At 43.4% G+C, this 13,389-nt stretch overlaps 1 protein-coding gene across 1 annotated transcript in view; it reads right to left on the bottom strand.

Annotated features, from left to right (window-relative positions):
• Window positions 1–13,389, bottom strand: part of LOC121278030 (dedicator of cytokinesis protein 2-like) — a 1,199,266-nt gene that overhangs the window by 188,630 nt on the left and 997,247 nt on the right. The gene's annotated exons all lie outside the window — the stretch shown is intronic.

The raw sequence follows: 13,389 nt of genomic DNA, 5'->3' as shown, positions 1-13,389 counted from the left end.
AGGGCATTAGTGAACCAGATGCATTTTTACGACAATCAGCAATGGTTTCATGGTCACCATCCGACTTTTAACTCCAGATCTTTTTATCGAATACAAATTTCACCATCTGCCATGGCGGGATTTGAACCAGGTCCCCGGAGCATTATCCTAGGTCTCCAGTCAGTGACAATACCACTATGCCACCACATTTCCCCCTAATAATAAAGTAACGTGAGGTTTCGATTCAGGATGATCATGAATATTCTTATGCTATCTTCCCAAAGAAAGGCAAGTGGATGAAGCAATCATCTTTATAAACTGTGACAGTCATGCCATTAATTCACCCAAGTACCAGTGTGGCCCGAGACCCAAAATCAGGCCCCTTCTCAGACCTCCCAGTTGTGAGGGGATGTAGGGGATGAAGGGAAGAAAGAATTCCATCTCAATGTCTAATTTCAGGCCTACAAGAAAACGGGCCTATGAGAATTCCCACCTCAATGAGTGAATTTAAGAACACGAGAAATAGAAGCAGGAGTAGGTCATTTATTAGATTACCCATACAACACAGAAAGTTAGCTCGCAGGTACAAGAAGAAATTTGGAATGCAAACCGCATGTTGGCCTTTATTACAAGGCGATTGGAGTACAAGAATAAATCAGTCTTGCTACAGTTGTGCTGGGCTTTGGTGAGACCACACCAGGAACACTGTGTATAATTTTGGTCTCCTTATATTAGGATGAATATAGAAATGTTGGAGACATTACAGTAAAGGTTCACTATATTGGTCACTGAGGAGACGGTTATCCTATGATGACAGGCTGAGTCAATTGGATCTATAATCCCCGGAGTTTAGAAGGATGAGAGCTGATCTCATTGAAACATTTAAGATTCTGAAGGGGTTTGGCAGAGTAGACACTGACAGGTTGCTTCCCCTGCCTGGGGAATCTAGAGCATGGAAGCACAGTCTCAGGATGAGGGGCCAATCATTTAGGACAGAGATGAGGAGAAATTTCTTCATTCCAAAGCTCCTGAAGCATTGGAATTCTTCAGGATTGTGGATGCTCCTTTGCTGAACATATTTAAGGCTGAGATAGACAGATTTTTGGCCTCTCAGGCAACCTTGGGACATGGGGAGTGAGTGGGAAAGTGGAGTTGGAGCTATGCTCATATTGAATGATAGAGCAGCCTTGATGGACCGTACAGTCTAGCCCTGCTCCTATTTCTAATGTTCTTGTGTTCATTTGGTCCCTTGAACCTACTCCGCCATTCCGTGAGACCATGGCTGATCAGACTGTGATCTCAACTCCACTTTCCTGTCTGTTCCCATAACTCTTGACTGTCTTGTATATTAACAATCTGTCTAACTCAGCCTTGAATATATTCAATAACACTGCATTCACATCGCTATGGGGTAGAAAATTTCAAAGATTAACTCTGAGTGATTAAATTCCTCTTGATCACCGCCTTAAATGGGTGACTCCTTATTCTTAAATTGTGCCCCCTCGTTCTATATTCCCCTTCCAGGGGAAACACCCTCTCACCATCTACCCTGTCAAGCCCCCTCAGAATCATCTGGAAAAACTCAGCAGGTCTGGCAGCATCGGCAGAGAAGAAAAGAGTTGACGTTTCGAGTCCTCATGATCCTTCGACAGAACTTGAGTCCGAGGACTCGAACTCAAGTTCTGTCGAAGGGTCATGAGGACTCGAAACGTCAACTCTTTTCTTCTCTGCCGATGCTGCCAGACCTGCTGAGTTTTTCCAGGTAATTCTGTTTTTGTTTTGGATTTCCAGCATCCGCAGTTTTTTTGTTTTTACCTCTCAGAATCATGGCTGTTTCAATAAGGTCACCGGTAGAAGGAACTTTTCCCCGTGGTGGAGGGATCAATAATCAGGGGGCATAGATTTAAGGTAAGGGGCAGGAGGCTTAGAGGGGATGCGAGGAAGAATTTTTTTCACCCAGAGGGTGGTGGGAATCTGGAACTCACTGCCTGAAAGGGTGGTGTAGAGGCAGAAACCCTCATAACATTTAAGAAGTATTTGGATGTGCACTTGCAATGCCATAGCATACAAGGCTATGGGCCTAGCGCTGGAAAATGGGATTAGAATAGTTAGGTACTTGTTTGACTGGCGCAGAGTCGATGGGCCAAAGGGCCTTTTTCTGTGCTGTTGACCTCTATGACTCTATGACACCCCTCATTCTTCTAAACTGCAATGAGTACAGGCCAAACCTGCTCAACCTTTCCTGATAAGACAACCTCGTCATCCCAAGAATCAACCTAGGTGAACCTTCTTTGAACTGCCTCCAATAAATAAAACAGATATATGAAAAGACTTGCACTTCTCCCACCCTCAATGCTGGTATGGTTTAGATAGAAATACAGCATCACAAACTTTGGTCTTTTAATTAGCAAATTCCTATCTAGTCTTTGAAGGCTTACATGGTCCACTTTAATGCATAGTATCAGTCTCAGAGGTCTCATCTTTGTTTGGTACTAATGATTCATTGAATAAAAAGTCTGTAATGGGCACATAGGACTGAAGGCATTAGAGGAGCTAAAGGCTTTAAACTCTCCTTTGATCCTCTGATTTTCAAAAACTCGCTGGTTCACTTCTTCGATATATAAAACAGGCTCCCAAGCCAAGGTTCATTGCCCGTCTCCTGGCTTAGAGCTGCAGCAAGCTTATCAAAAATTCAATGCATAGCTGAGCGTGAAGGACTGTGAGGAGTGTCCTGAAGAGCCAGTGAAACCATATTTAACAACTAAAGAAACCCATTTTCTATCGACACATAGCAAATAAAAAGGAAACCGTCTTCTAATTATTTGAAGGGATTTGTTTTAGGTGTCAGCCACAGCTCAATAGGTACCACTTTCACTTCTGAAGGTCCACTGTACCCCACTTCAGCACATAATCCAGTCTGACAATCCCAGAGTATAACTGAGAGAGTTCTACACAGTTGGGAGGTCCCATCTTCCAGATGAGGTATTGAACTGAGGGCCAGTCTGCCACATAAAGTGGATGTAAAATATCCCATGACACTAATCAAAGAAGTGCAGCTTAAAAAAGTACTTTAAAAGTATTTAATTGCCTGTAAAACATCTTGGGACATCCGGAGGTCATGATATGCATGAATGCAAATATTTCTATATTTTTCTTTTTGTTTGGCTTTCAGAGACACTAGACCATCCAGGACTTGAAAGTGCACATTTACCAACAGGTCATCAAAATCCAATATTCGTTGGATTACTAAGCTGGCCAACACATCACCATGAAGCCTCTGACCGCTTCCTAACTATGTGGCTATGGTCAGCAGTATCCGAGCCTACCTTCCTCTCGAATGGCACCACGCATCCAAAAATGTATCAACAAAGGACAAAAATGGGAGCAGCATTAACGTCGGGCTGTTTAGAACTCTCTCGACTAGACTTAATTGTCAAATCTGCATTCAGACAAGAGTCAGATTGCAGGACACCACCAAGGTTAAAAAGGAGATGGGTAGTGCCAAAACTGAGTTTTAAACAATGCTGTAACAGGTTTCCCCAGATAGGAGATTAGGTCCAGCAAGCTTTTATGGAAAATTAAGAGCTGACGAGGTGGACAAAGAAGTCCTTGGCATGAGGGAAGAACTGTGCTTCTTCAAAGAAGCTTGACAAGGTAGATGCTGAGAGGATATTTCCTCTCATGGAGGAATCTAGAACTAGGGGGCACAGTTTCAGAAAATGGGATCTCCCAGTTAATATGAAAATGAGCAGGGATGTCTTCTCCGAGGGCCATTTAGCTTTGAAATTGTTTATCACGGAGAGCAGTGGAGGCTGGGTCATTGAATATGTTCAAGGTTGAATTGGACAGAGTTTTGATCTACTTGGGAGCCAAGGGTTATGGGGGACAGCAGTAGAGTTCAGTTTAGATCACAATCATATCAGCACGATCTCATTGAGCAGTTAGGCTCAAGGAACTGAATGGCCTACTCCTGCTCCTATTTCTTATGCTCTTCTGATCTTGTCAAGTGATCTTCAGCAATGATGGGAGCTGCATTTGAGATCAGAGGAGCCAATGAGAACAAGAAAATCAACAGATCAAGGATTAAGAACGGACCATCAAAGCTAAAAGCTCGTAGCTAATGTTCGGCTTTGCAAAAGAAAGATGAAGAACAGGCGTCTTAATTAATGAGGAAAGAAAAGACACAGTATCACTGAAAAGCATGAAGGGGTAATGAAGAGGTGGTGATTCAACCAGCATTCAGCCGGATGTACTCACCGAACGAGAGAACTTTGAACGGTCCCCAATTATCCGACTTTTAATGAGGAGCTCGTTAATTTTGTCAATTCTGTCCCAGGTTTATCACAGAACCGGTAGTGCATTTTACAAGAATCGTCAATTTGGTGCCAAATGTGAGCTTCAGTTGAGTGGTCTCTGTGGGCCTTCTTGAACTGTTGAATAAACAATTAAGTGGGACCCGATAAAAAATTATCTTGAAGGCTGACAGATTTTGGAAGGTTATCGTGTTTCGGATTCTAAGTCAGGACAAAGTACACTTATGTTACTTCTGATGTAAGAAGAATTGATTGGGGAAGAATTTGCATTGCAATAGCATCTTTCACACTTCAGGATGCCTCAGACTGCTTTACTGTCAGGGAAGTGCTCTTATTCACTGTTGCAATGTAGGAATAAATTACCAGGTCATTTTTTTTTTAGGTACTGATGGAGGGATAAACTTTCATGGACACTGGGGATAAGTCCCTTGCTCTTCTTTGAAATAGTGTCACATGATCATTTATGTCCACCTCAGAAGGCAGAGAAGTGGGCCTCAATTTAACATCTCATCTGAAAGATAGCATCTCTGACATTGCAGCATTCCGGCAGCGCTGCACTGCCAATCAAGATTAAGTTGATTGTTTAATTCAGGCCACTAATCAGGAGATAACTGAAAGCGTTCATTTACTTGGAATCTATAGTGAATGAGGAACCTCATGTACACACACCCTGACAGCTTTAGGGACAAACACAATACTGATTAAGAATAGCAACTTGCACTTATAGAGTTCCTTTATCCCAGATAAACACCACAAGACACTTCACAGGACACAAAAAAGCAGATATCAGGTGACCAAAAGATTAGCCAAAGAAGCTTTTAAAGAACAAAACCTCTGATTATTGCTCGAGTCGCTGGAATGGGATTTGAACCCATAACCAGCTTGCCTCAGAGATGTGAACGCTATCAATCACCAAAAAGCTGATTTTATAGTTTGAGAGATTTAATTTTCAAAAGTATCTTGATGTACTACTTTGATATAGGTGCATCTTGGCTAAATTGGTATCGCTTGTCACCAAGTCAGAAGGCCAGGGGTTGAAGCCGAAACTCAGTGAGTGCATAATCTAAACTGTCCTTCAGGTCAGCACGGAGGGAGTGTAGCTTTGTCAGGAGTGCTGTTTAGCAAGTATTACAAAGTGCTGAAAGCAAAGAAACAGGCTATTTGGCCCTTAGGGGCCCTTGTCAGTGTTTAAGCTCCACATAAACCTTCTCTTCATCTATCCTCATCAACATGTCCTTCAGCTCCATTCTCCCTTATGTACTTAGCCAGCTTCCTCTTAAATCCATCCATGCCACTCAGCTTAACTACTCCCAGTGTCGCAAGTTCCACATTCTAACCATTCTCTGTGTAAAGAGGTTGCTACTGAATTCCCTATTGGATTTATTAGTGGCTATCTTATATTTATGGCCCCTAGGGTCTCACCCACAAGTAGAAACATCTTCCATGCACCTATCCTATTAAACTCTTTCATAATTTTGAAGACCTCTATCACATCACCTCTCAGTCTTCACTTGTCTGGAGAAAAAGCCCCAGTCTGTCCATTTTTTCCTGATGGGTATATTCTCAGTTCTGAAATCACTCCACTAAATCTTTTCTGCTTCTCCAGTGGCTCTATGTACTTTTTATAAGGTGGGGACCAGAACAGGGCACAGTACTCTCAAGTGCAGTTTAACAAAATTTCTACGCCAATGTAACATAATTTCTCTGCTTTTCAATCCTATCCATCTGCCTTAAGGACAGGAAGGATCCCATGGCACAACGTATGGGAAGGCAGAACAGTTCTCTCAGTATCCTATCCAGCGTTTCGCCTTTCAACACAGCCAAAAGAAGATTAAGTGTTAATTGGTCTCATTTTCTGTTCATGGGGCCTTGCTGTGCTCAGTTGGCTGTTGCGTCTCAACTACCCACACATCAAGTCATTACACTTCAAAATTAACTTGTCGGCTGTGAATTGGTTTAAGATGTGGGGAGGTGTTGTTTAAAGGCACAAAGGAGTTGTACACACAGGCAAGCGCCACCGTGGTGCCCGAGGTGTTTTAAATCAATTGGTTTGTCACTGTTCTTTCATTTCAAACCGGCTTCAACTCTAACTCGGACTTGTCAGGATGAAGCTATCCTCTCTCTCTACCTTCAAGGATCTGAACTAAAATGAGCTTCTGGCAGGCTCAGCCCAGTCCTTGCATTTGGACCAGAAAAAAAAACACCCAGTAAGTGAGCACAAATTAGCAGAATGTTGGCAGCCGCTCTCAGTTGACTGTTTAAATCAAGTCATTAATCGTGAGACAATTGAAAGCCTTCATTTACTTGGAACCAGTGAGTCTGAATGAGGAGCCTGACGTACAGAATCCTTGACGGTTTTAGGGATAAATACTATACTGGAAGAAACATGGAGAATAACAATTGGCATTTACATGACTACCTTCATCAAAATATAATGCATCCCAAGGAACTGCACAGGTGCATAATCAGATTAAATGTAACACGGAGTCAAAGAAACAGCGATCAGGATGGGTTACCAAAGGTTTGGTTAAAAAAGGTTTTAAAGGTAGCACCTCCGATTATTACTCAAGTCCCTGGAGCGATAGAGAGGGTCAAGGCCATGGAGGAACCTGAGCATGGAGATGAGAGTTTTAAGATTGAGGCATTCGAGAAGCCAGGTGGATGAACCAAGTGAGCTATGTTCATCGCTGATTTATATTAAAGGATGTTATTGAGTCAGAGGTAAGAAATATGAGTTTATATCTGGTCTTTCCAATATCTGCTCTAGAAACATCATAGGAATTAATTTCCTCAGGGCTTTGGAAGTGGAAACACAGCAAAAGCTATGGGCCCTAACGACATCCTGGCAATAGTCCTGAAGACTTGTACTCCAGAACCAGCCACCTCCCTCGCCAAGATGTTCCAGCACAGCTACAACACTGTAACTCACCAATGCTCAACGTGGAAAATTGTCCAGCTATGTCCTGTCAACAAAAGGCTGGGCAAATCCAATGTGGTCAGTTACCGCCCCAACTGTCTAGTCTCGTTCATCAGCAATGTACAAGAAATTCATTGAGGTTCTTTCACTTGGCAGCTGACAGGTCCTCAACATTAAGTTGTAAGATTTGGAGGCCAACTGCCATAAAGCAGTTGTTGAGACTGGGATTCTGCAAGCGGTCTCTTTCTCAGTTCAATAGTTTCCCCTAAAATTCGGTCTGCTGGTAGGATTATTTGCTTCCCTAGGGGGGCCTGGGTACTGATGGAGAGCATGACATTAACGCTGATCCATTGCCCTCGTCAGTAAAGTGATGGAAGGTGTCACCGACAATGTTATCAAGCAGCACTCACTCGGCAATAACCTGCTCACTGATGTTCAATTTAAGTCCTGCCAGGACCACTCAGCTTCAGACCTCATTACAACCTTGGTCCAGATATGGACAAAGGAGCAGAACTTAAGAAGTGAGGTGGGAGTGACTGCCCTTGACATTTGTTGCAGAATTTCAAGCATCTGACCTGCTCTAGTATTTATGTGGCTTAAGCTTCAGATCAATGGTCAACCCCATGATGTTGATAGTGGGGGATTCAGCAGTGGTTATGCCATTCAGTGTCAAGGGGGAATGGTTAGATTGTCTCTTGTTGGAGATGGTCATTGCCTGGCACTTGTGTTGGATGAATTTTACTTGCTACTGCATGTGCTTGCATGTGTGCATGGACTGCTTCAGTATCTGAAGAGTTGACAGTGGAATTGAATGTCATCCAATCATCAGCGAACATCCCCATTTCTGACTTATGATGGAGGGAACGTCATTGATGAAACAGCTGTAGATGGTTGGGTCCAGGTATCTACCTGAGGAACTCCTGCAGCAATGTCCTGGGGCTGAGATGATTGACCACCAACATCAACAACCATCTTCCCGTTGACTTCAATTTTGCTAGAGTTACTTGACACTATATTCAGTCAAATGCTGCCTTGATGTCAAGTGCGTTCCCTTGCACCTCACTCTAGAATTCAGCTCCAAGTTTGGATCAAGGCTATAATGAGGTCGTGAGCTGAGTGGTCCTGGCAGAACCAAATTGAGCATTGGTGAGTTGTTTTTGAGTAAGTGCCATTAGATAGCTCTGTCTATTAAATCTTCCATCACTTTGCTGATGATTGATGGTTGGCTGATGGTGAAGTAACTGATTGGATTTAATTTGTCCTGCTTTCTGTGGACAGGACATACCTGGGCAATTTTTCATATTTTCGGGTAGGTGCCTGTACCGTAGCTGTACTGGAACAATGAGAATTTGTATTGAGGTTAAAACAAATCAGAATAAAAAGCAGGTATCAGTAAAAATGACTATGAAGGTGTCCGATTGTCGTTACAGCCCAGATGGTTCACTAATGCCCTTTAGGGGAGGAAACTTGCCATTCTTCCCCAGCCCAGGACAGCCTGTGACTCCAGTCACATGTTTGGACCAAGAGAGTGCCATAAATGCTGCCCTTGCCAGCGAAGTCCACATCCTGAGAAGGAAATCTTAAAAGAAAGCATCCAAAATTTTCATTTCCTTACGGCCTGGAGCTCTCTTTCCTCAGAAGCTGTTGCAATGGGCCTAGTGATCTAGAGGCCCAGGCTAATACTTTGGGGACACAGGTTTAAATCCCAACATGACAGCTGGCAGAATTTAAACTCAATCAGTAAAATTGAAAGCTAGTCTCAGTAATGGTGACCATGGAACTACCATTTATTGTCATCAGAACCCATCTGGTTCACTCACTAATGTCCTTCAGGGAAGGAAATCTGCTGTCCTTACCTGGTCTGGCCTACATGTGGCTCCAGATCCACAGCAGTGTGGCTGGCTCGAAACTGCTCTATGAAATGGCCTAGCAAGCCACTCAGTTCAAGGGCAATTAGGGATGGGCAATACTGGTCTTGTCGGTGATGCCCATATACCAAAGAATAAATTAAAAGATAAAAGCAAAATACTACGGACGCTGGAAATCTTGAAACAAAAATAAAAATAGTTGGAAAAAATTCAGCAGGTCTGACAGAATCAGCAGAGAGGAACACAGTTAACGTTTCGAGTCCGTATGACTCTTTATCAGAACTGAGGAAATATAGAAATGTGGTGAAATATAAGCTGGTTGAGAGGGGTGGGACAGGTAGAGCTGGATAGAGGGCCAGTGATAGGTGGAGGCAAAGAAGAGATTGCCAAAGTTGTCATAGACAAAAGGACAAAGAGGTGTTGACGGTGGTGGTATTATCTAAGGAATGTGCTAATGGTGACATTAAGGGTGGAAAGCAGGACGAGCAAGGTACAGACAGCCCTAGTGGGGGGTGGGGTGGGGGGAAGGGAACGAAATAGGCTAAAAGGTGGAGATGAAACAATGGATGGAAATACATTTAAAAATAATGGAAATAGGTGGGAAAAGAAAATTTTATTAAAAAATATAAATTATTGGAAAAAGGGGGATCAGAACGGGGTTGGGGATGGAGGAGAGAGTTCATGATCTAAAGTTGTTGAACTCAATATTCAGTCCAGAGGGCTGTAAAGTGCCTAGTCGGAAAATGAGGTGCTGTTCCTCCAGTTTGTGTTGAGTTTCACTGGAACATTGCAGCAAGCCAAGGACGGACATGTGGACATGAGAGCAGGGTGGTGTGTTGAAATGGCAAATGACAGGGAGGTCTGGATCATGCCTGCGGACAGACCGAAGGTGTTCTCTCCAGAAGACTACATTGGGAGCAGCGAAAGCAGTAGACTAAACTGAGGGAAGTGCAAGTGAAGCGCTGCTTCACCTGAAAGGAGTGTTTGGGCCCTTGGATGGTGAGGAGGGGGGAAGTAAAGGGGCAGGTGTTGCACCTTCTGCAGTTGCATGGGAAGGTGCAGTGGGAAGGGGTTGAGGTGTAGGGGGTGATGGAGGAGTGGACCAGGGTGTCAGAAACTGGAAATCAATTGAAAATTTCAAAAGAGAGATTGGTGGGATTTTCTAGGGTAAGGATGTTAAGGAATATTGAACCCATGGCGTAAACTGAGTTCATACAGATAAACACTGATCCAGTAGAATGGTAGAATAGGATTGAAGGGCTGAATGGTCCCATTTTCCTTCACTGGCTTCAGCCTCTCCCCACCAGCCTCACCACTTTTTATTCAAAGAGAGGAGCTCATTTTCTTCATCACAACTGTGCCCTTCATTAGAATCTTGTCTCAAAATGTTGCCGTGACATTTTCTGTGCTTGGATACTGACTGACTTTCCAGAGCGTTCTGTTCTTGTTTCAGAGTTCATTTATTCTCTACTTGTATCACCTAATCCGGGAACATTTAACATTGACAGGAATGCAAAACTGCTAACCTTTCTCCTTCCTCTGTCTCCATTCCCCATCATTGGCATTTCTCAACTTAATGAGCAAAAAATTCAGCTCAATATTTAGAATAAATAATTTTTAATTGTTATCAGAAAAAGGCTAGCAGAACAAGTATGATAATAAGCAATAAATGCCAGAGCCATTCATCCATCCTGAACTGTTTTATTAACGATTTGCAAAGATAAATGATTCAGCAGGCACCATGCTTGAAGAGGGAATCCTGCAGCAAGCTAAATTGTTTATCATTCTAATATAAATAAAGGGATTTGGTAATTTATGTAAAATAAGTTTCTCAAGTGGCAGTGAGTGCTTGAACACAGTTTCCATGTCGGAGGTCTTGGTGTTCAGGGAAAAAAAAACATGCACGCACACATTCCTTGGTTTTACAAATAGCATGTCAAACTTGAAAAGATGGGGAACTATGGCAACGTAGAACATTTACAGCATGGAAGGAGACCATTTCAGCTCACTGTGCTCATACTGGCCAAAAAAAAATCCCACCTTCCAGTTCTTTGTCTAAAGGTCACATCACTCATAGTGTAGGGGGTACTTATTAACATGGATAAAGGGTTGGTTAGCTAACAGGAAGCAGTAGGCTTGGCCTAAATAGCCAAGTGGTTATGGTACTGGGTTTGTAACCCCCAGATCAAGAGTTCAAATCTCACAATGGCAAACTATGAAACAATGTAACTTCATCTGAAACAAATGGAAACAGGTTTACTCAAAAGAGTATCAAGAGTTCAAATCTCACAATGGCAAACTATGAAACAATGTAACTTCATCTGAATAGGAACAGATGAAAACGTGGTTGTACTCGAAAGAGTTACAAAAGAAACAGGAAGCAGTGAACAGGGATAAATGGGTCAGTTTTAGGTTTACAAGTTGTTACTAGCAGGGTGCCACAGTCCAGTGCTGGGGCCTCAACTACTTACAATCTATATCAATGACTTTGATGAAGGGTCCGAATGTTTCTAAATTTGATGTTGACGCCAAGCTGGGCTGGAAAGTAAATTGCGTTGAGGACATAGTCTACAAATGGATTTAGATAGGTTAAGTGAGTGGGCAAAAAATTGTCAGATGGATTATAAAGCAGAAGAATGAGAGGTGATTTTACTGCATCAAGTGAGATCCTGAGGGGTCAGCTGGGTTTTAATCCAGTAGTCTCATGGTCACCCTCTAGCCCATTCCTCTAAACAACATGCCATTAGAAATGGTTAGCAAATCCTGCTAACTCGGGTCCAGGGTGACAGACAATCTGTCCCTTGATGCAGAACTTGATACATGCATAGGGAAAACAGCTAGCACCTTTGGCCAACTCACAGACCGTGTATGGAATAACATCAAGCTGACCCTGAGGACCAAGCTGATGGTTGTGTGGCTGTGAAACATGAACATTACAACTATCAAGAAAAGAAGCTCAACAATTTCCATCTTTACTGTCCGTGCTGCATTTTGGGTATATCTTGGCAGGGCAAAATGATGAGTGTGGCAGCCCTCCCAAAGGCAGAGCTCTCAAGTCTCTTTGACATCAAACAGAGTTGGCTTCATTGGCTCAGGCATGCCCACAGAGCCCGCAGAGTGGAAGATGGTCGCATATCTAATTACTTTCTGCGTGGTGAGTTAACTAATGCCAGATGACCAGCGGGAATCCCAAAGCTCCGCTTCAAGGATGCGTGCAAACGTGACCAGTTCTTGTAACTACAGTACTTATATGGCTAGTCCAGTTCAGTTTCTGGTCAATGGTAACCCCCTATTAACATCCTAGGGATTATCATTGACCAGAAACTGAACTGCACTACTCATATAAATACTGCGGCTACAAGAGCAGGTCAGGGGCTAGGAATCCTGCGGCAAGCAACTCACCTCCTGACTCTCCAAACCCTGTCCACCATCTACAAGGCACAAGTCAGCAGTGTGTTGGAATACTCCCCAACTGCCTGGATGAGTGCAGCTCCCACAACACTCAAGAAGCTTGACACCCATCCAGGACAAAGCAGCCCGCTTGACTGGCACCACATCAACAAACATTCACTCCCTCCACCACCGATGAACAGTGGCAACAGTGTGTACCATCTATAAGTTGCACTGCAGAAATTCACCAAGGCTCTTGAGACACCACCTTCCAAACCCATGGCCACTACCATCTAGAAGGACAAGGGCAGCAGACACATGGGAACACTGCCAACTGCAAGATCCCCTCCAAGCCATTCACTATCCTGATTTGGAGATATATCGCTGTTCCTTCACTGTCACTGGTCAAAATCCTGGAACTCCCTCTCTAACAGCACTGTAGATGTACCTACGCCACAGTAACTGCAGCAGTTCGAGAAGTCAGTTCACCACCACCTTCTCAAGGGCAATTAGGGATGGGCAATAAATGCTGGCTTAGCCAACAATAACCACATGCCATAAATGAATAAAATAAATATGAGGGCTCTAACCAGCGATTATCGCACCTGGATGTAAATGCATTGGAGGTGGTTCAGAGGGGGTTTACTAGATTGATACCTGGAATGAGTGGGTTGTCTTATGAGGAAAGGTTAGACAGGTTGGGCTTGTTTCCACTGGAGTTTAGAAGAGTGAAGGGTGACTTGATTGAAGTTTATAAGATCCTGAACGGTATTGACAAGGTAGATGTGGAAAGGAAGTTTCTTCTTGTGGGGAAGTCCAGAGCTAGGGAGCACTGTTATGAAACTAGGGGTCACCCTTTTAGGACAGAGATGGGGAGAAATTTCTTCTCTCGGAGAGTTGGGCAACTTTGGAACTCACTGCC

This window comes from Carcharodon carcharias, chromosome 1 (assembly GCF_017639515.1).
Source record: "Carcharodon carcharias isolate sCarCar2 chromosome 1, sCarCar2.pri, whole genome shotgun sequence".
Taxonomy (NCBI): domain Eukaryota; kingdom Metazoa; phylum Chordata; class Chondrichthyes; order Lamniformes; family Lamnidae; genus Carcharodon; species Carcharodon carcharias.
Note: the sequence above shows the minus strand (reverse complement) of the source record. Positions and strands in the feature narration are given on the sequence as shown.